Raw genomic sequence first — 6,901 nt, forward strand, 5'->3', positions numbered from 1 at the left:
CATTCCATTATGTTCGAAACCACGAACAACATTCAATTATGTTCGAAACCACGAATGGCCAAGTTCAACTATGCCAAAAACCAGAAACGGCCACATTAATTTATGTCTGGAACCATGAATAGCCACATTCATTTATGTCTAAAAACACGAATAGCCACATCAATTATGTCCAAAACCACGATACGAATTATCCAATTGTGTCCAAAACTACAATTAGCATCATTCAATTATGTCCCAAACCAGGAATAGCCACATTCAATATTGATTTAAACAAGGAATAAGACGTTCAGTGCCTAATATATGCGGCTATCGGTGCATTACGTTTGCGCGCATTACCATTACATTTGCTCGCAAAAATCATTACGATTGCGCGCAGCTTTTGATTACATTTGCGCGCATTTTTTTGACAGGTAAACTCAGGTAAAATACAGACAATAACACTTATTTATTTATCAATTCGTTCAATTATTTACAAGTATAGGAACCCCTTCCGTTAGTCTAAGTCCCCTGCTCACCAACGAGGAGGTTGAAGTTGGATTTCGAGCAACGGGTCCGGCAGTTATGTCTTCTGTTGCTTTTTTCTTTACCACTACGCGGATAATCTGCCTCATGAATTTCTAGCATAGGACTCGTGTTTATGTTCACAGTTACCATTACGAATGACTGTTGAATGTTCGTCAGTTTTTATTCTGCCTTAGCAATCCTTAACAGTGCATCACCAAGAAATATCCCTAGACTTCAGTGTTCTATCAATACGGAAAGTAAATCAATCGTATATTAATGATTTTTTCTCCTCGATTTGTTTAAGACAAACGAAATATATGTGTATTTTCCTTCTTTTTGTTTTTCAAGTTGTTATTATGAAGATGTTGATATTTGTTTGTTTTTTTCCTTCTCGACTCCATATCTTGCGCATGACCTTATAGCGCTGATTGTAATCCTCGTTAAAATTGATAAATATTAGAAACATGTATCGTTTCTATTTCATTTGAAGAAATGAAACAAAAAAGTTGTTACTTTGCTTTTATTACACTTCAGATTTCCGAGGTAGTATATAAATTTATCGTTTGCTTTTTTGTAGATTTATTTTGTGTGTGTACCGCTTGATTTTTTTTGTTACGGTTTGCCTTTTTCAAAATACGAATCACCTATTGGAGCCGCCTTTTTCGCATGATTAAAAGACATTATAATAGGATAATTATCAATTTAAAACGCGAGGTTCAACTGTTCTCTGAACATTTTATTCTTTATATTCATCTTTATTTAATTTCCATTAAAAAAAATCGTTTGGTAGCATTTGATCCTGTAGTTTTAATGAACGAGTTTTAAAAAAAAGATTAGGACGACGACCATAACAGCAGATGACATATAATATCAATAGGTCATGTGACTAGACTTTGCAATATTTTCACCCTCACTGAGGACATTAACATTTTAAATACATAGTATGATTACTTGACAACTCAAAAATACAGATTGATTACAACTGTTTCCACAGTTTTAATTGATGTTCAAACGTTTGGTTCAAATATTTCTAACGTCTTGTCATAAATCATCAGCACCGTATCAGGACCTACCAGCACCGTAAGCAGGTTCTACCAGCACAGAATCAGGACCTACCAGCACCGTATCAGGACCCACCAGCCCCGTATCAGGACCCACGTGCATCGTATCAGGACTCACCAACACCGTATCAAGACCCACCATCACAGAATCAGGACTCACCAACAAAAAATCAGGACATGTCTAAAGTATGCAAATGCACATTTTGATGAATAGTTTCGTTTTTTTCACACCAAAATATATCATGCAGAGTTTTGTGTAAAAAAAGCGGACTCGAATAACACCTTTTTATTCAGTTTTCTGTCCTAGGTAATTTTAAAATGAGTACGTTTGTCTTTAATACGCTTATTGAAACAGGATAGTGTATGCAAGTCGTTATTAATTGCTTGCTTTTGAACCATTTAGAATCAAAGTTAAACATTTACATCATATCTTTTCTGTTTTAATAGAGAAAACGTCAAAAATAATCGTTGTGTACATATTTTCAACGATCACCAGCACCGGTCAGGACCAAACCACAAGAACAAAAACTTTTACTGGTCAACTTACAGCCCGTAACAGAGTAGTGATCGAATTCGCGTTTCTTTACCGTCAGAATAAGTTACGTTATCGACAAACTTATTTCAGAAGTGACATAATTTAATTTTCTTCATCGACAAAATATTTCATGTCCGATGTGTAAGTTTTCATTGTTTAAGCCGAAGTTTTTTTAACACAGTATATTCTTTATATCGTATATAATCTCTATACTTTCGTTTCCATGAAAAGGCAAATATATTTAATTTTAGAAATCACCGATTATTTATTATACACTGCTTGTACTGTGAATATTTATGGGATTCAACACTGTATTAAAGTTTTTCTTTCGTCTGATACAGAATACCCCATATCTTTTCTTTTCCATACCTATCTGTTTATTATGTCCCCGGGATTATGTCAATCATACATTGTTGCAATACCGACATATAAAAAAGAAGATGTGGTATTGTTGCCAATGAGACGACTATCCACAAAAAGACCTAAAATGACACAAACAGGTAACTATAGGTTACCGTATGGTTATGCTTGTACTTTGTCACAGAAAAAAACTGAAATAAATTTCTTTCAAATCGAAGCAAAAAATACAAATGTACCCTTTAACATTTGAAATGTTAAAGACAAAATTGCTCTTTATCTTAAGTTATTGACGAATATTTGAAATTTTAAGCGCTATAAGATGCGATGTACGGCATTTCATTTTATCATTGGTAAATGCTCCATATCTGACAGAGAAGAAATATTCATAATTCTCAGAAAGTTTTCCTAAATATTGTTAGATACCACTAATCGTTCCAACAATCAAGACAACAGAGACAAACAGGGGGAAAAATAGGAAAATGAAAAGATATGACTTAAGTGTTAGCATGTTCAGGGAGACGGCACTTAATTTACCAAAAAAAAATATTTGATGTTTTAAGGAACTGTAGAGAACTCATCAGGTTTTCAACAAGGGTAAAATTCAAAACCTTGAATATGAAAGCCTCGAAATCCATGATACTTTTTCTGTGCGGTAGTTATATCTACAAAATCCAACCATGTACACGACATATAATACATGTATATTTATATATTGGGAATTTATTTTTGTTTCCAAACAGAATTATAAGGTTATGTATAAGTGCCTCCGTTCACTGCACAATTGTAAATTGTCTTCCTAAAGACCAGAAAAAATAAATGTCACAAATTCACGTAGTCATAAAAAAAAGTCGTTTAATTTACGTTATCGAACAAAATATCAGAAATACGGATTATTAGACATTAATATTATATATCTTTATTTACCAAAGTCATAACAACTATAGGCATACAACATATAAACTACACAAGTATACATAGATAGCAGAAGGTAATGTGTTTAACATATTACATCATGTTAGATCTTAATTTTTGTGCACGAAATATAAATTTACCCAAATTACATAATTCTTTAAGATTATTAGAACTCATTAATTGTATATATTTATACATAGAAGGTTTTCTCCAATAATATGGTTTTATAAAATAAGATCTAAGACCTTGATAAGTAGGACATTTTAAAATAAAATGCATCTCATCTTCAATGTCGTTTTTACAAAAACTACATATTCTATTACTTCTTGGAATTGCAGAATAGCGACCACATTCTATAGCTAAATCATGACTACTAAGTCTTATTTTGGTAATACATGTCTTATAAATAACTGGTATTGGTTTACATAAATAATATGTTTACTCTGATTTGCGTCTGGCGTACTAAATTATAATCCTGGTACCTTTGATAATTGAAACTATCTTTTAGAAATTTTATTAGTAATTGAGAACTATGTTGTTTATGGGTAAGAGGTGAAATGTTGCATGATCCATCAAAATGACAGCAAGCACAGTTTTCCGGACGATTTTTATTTGTACACTGCTAAAACCGTTTAAACTGTACTAGAAAAAAGTTTAGCATGTGAAACGGACGAAGACATATTCTAACAGAAGTATAAATACCAGACCTCCCTTGTGTGTATACATATGAGAAAACATTATAAAGTTATTGATTGAATTCAAATCCATCACACATACGGTTTACATTGTGGTCCGAAAAAATAAGGGACTTCATTCCTATCAAACATCTTTTAATTGTTTACCAGTATATTTCTTTTAGTTTTGGGTAAAATTGTAAAGGAAATAATACTATCAAGACGTCCTTCCATAAACTTTTTTTTCTGTTCTGACTTTGAAGAAATGACTTCTTTTCGCCCAATCGAAATGGTGCATGGACATATTTTGTTTCATATTATAAGAATTATTTTCAATATTATCAGTATTAAACTTGATTATCGACACATGAAAGTTTGTCAGCATTGTCAATCTTTTTAACGTTATAGTACCAATAGTTCGGTCACTACTCAATTAAGTTTGTCGATAACGTAGCTAATTTTGACGGTAAAGAAACACCAATTCGATCACTTCTCTGTTACGGGCTGTACCAACGTGCTCTAGGAAGAGAAATTTGTTATATTTCTTTAAGCAAATGACTTGAAACATGATAGTATTGACAAAAAAATGTCTGCTTGCTCTATAAATTGTGATGGATAAAGTTTGATGTTAAAAATGGCGATTATTCAAATACATGTACATGTAAAATATTTGTACTTGAAGTGTCTCAAATGGAAATTTGCTTATTACAAAAAAAAAATGAATATTTGCATCTGAAATGACAAAATTGCTGTTCCTTTACTCTTTGATGCCTTAAAATCAATGATTATAGAATATATCGTGTTTGGTCGTCTTACCCTGTCAGACACGCACGCATTCATCTACATGTGGTATGTTGGTAATTCCCAAACAGTTTTCTAAATTTGCATACACATGTATATGTGTTAATATGTACTATGTTTAAAGGTCAAATAGCAATACAAAAAAAATCTAATTATTATATATAATTGAGTGTAATTATACTTTTGAAAGTGAGATTGTTTATTTTATCTTTAATAATGTCATGCTAGTCAAATACTTTCAACTTGTGATAAATACATAACAAGAATGTGTCCCAAGTACACGGATGCCCCATCCGCACAATCATTTTCTATGTTCAGTGGACGGTGGAAATGGGGGGAAGGGGATCTCTAATTTGGCATTACAGTTAGAAAGATCATAGCATAGGGAACATTTTTACTAAGTTTCAAGTTGATCGGACTTCCAACTTCAACAAAAGCTATCTCGACCAAAAACTTTAACCAAAACTTTAACCTAAAGCGGGACAGACAAACGAACGGATGGACACACATACCAGAAAACATAATGCCCATAAATGGTGCATAAAAATGTTCAACGCCACCAAATGGTTGGGCTTATTAATTCAGACGTGCATATTGACCTTTTATTGGTAGTTGTTGTTTATTGTTGTTGGTACATCTATCCAAGAGACTCTGAGAGGGTAGTTGGATGATCTATTGAACTGTTAAGATTTTTTTTTAGTAATGTCTTATATTGAAGTTATATAAATATACCTCAGTCTTGGTCTCAAAGATAATCTAGTGTCCAAATACTACCACCATTCTAAGTATAAAAACTTTATCTGTTCAGTGTTAGGGCTGTTTTTACAAGGACTCTATCAGGTCACTGGTGTCCCCTTTTCATCGGTTTGGTACAAAACATATGGCAGTTTTATAGAAACTCCACAGCCTTCCCTTGTACTGATATATTTGACATTTGAGTACTTGGGGATAACTGCATGCCGTGCTATCAATGATTTTCCTTAAGCAAGTTTTCAAATAAAGACTTAAGATGAAACAAATAAAAATATCGACATAATCAAGCACATCTTCAATAGGTGTGTTCGATTTTAATGACTCGATACGACGAGTTTTTGGATTATGCTAACAGTAACACAACATGGACAAGCAAGTGGGATATTTTCTTCCTAATACGGGAGTAGAATACTAGATAGGAGTGTAAAACTTCCGAGAACTTGTGTTCTATGTACACTTAGACAAATCTTTACAAACAAAAATTAAAGAAAAAAGGACTAGAGGCTAGAGCCTCGCTCACCTGATCTTAATACTTCCGTTTTAAAAATTATGCATAAATAGATTACAATACTAACAGATATCCTGATAATGATTGAGGCCAAATTGGTTTAATATTGGTGCCGTTAACGTTATTTAATCAAAAGCAATAGACATTGTAAAGTTAACAGAAATTACCAATAAATGCATTAAAATGGTATAAAAAATATGACCATGTAATGTTTACACCACAAAATTTACTTCGAGTACAGACAAACACGAGCACATAGAAAGGGTTTTTAAGGCGTGACATGAAATAGGTAAATAAAACTTAAATGCTTTTATGTTTCAAAAAAATAATCACTTACCTGGAATTTTACTGTTTTATATTCGTTTTTTTTTTGCCCGGAGAAGATGATATAAAAATAAAACCTGATTTTCATTTAATATGGTCCACTCATTTACACAGTTAAATTCACACATTGTCGTGCAGATGTCGTTTGTCTGTTTATTCTCCAGTTAATCAATACAACTCACTTCAATTATCTACATAGGGAACATCTCAAACATTTCCCCAAACTTAGTTAATTTTGGCATTTTCTGTGAAAATCCAGAAAAGGGATACAGGGATTCGCGATTAGAAGATAACAAGTGCATACGGATAAGTGATAACACGGGCATAGGGATTGGGGATAACAAGGGAATAAGAATTCGAAATAACAAGGGAATAAGAATTCGAGATAACAAGGGAATAATTAGAGATAACAATTATGACATCAATTTCTATCCTGAATAAATATTTTACAGGGATTTATTCTGTATGA

Source organism: Mytilus trossulus, chromosome 6, assembly GCF_036588685.1.
Source record: "Mytilus trossulus isolate FHL-02 chromosome 6, PNRI_Mtr1.1.1.hap1, whole genome shotgun sequence".
NCBI lineage: Eukaryota > Metazoa > Mollusca > Bivalvia > Mytilida > Mytilidae > Mytilus > Mytilus trossulus.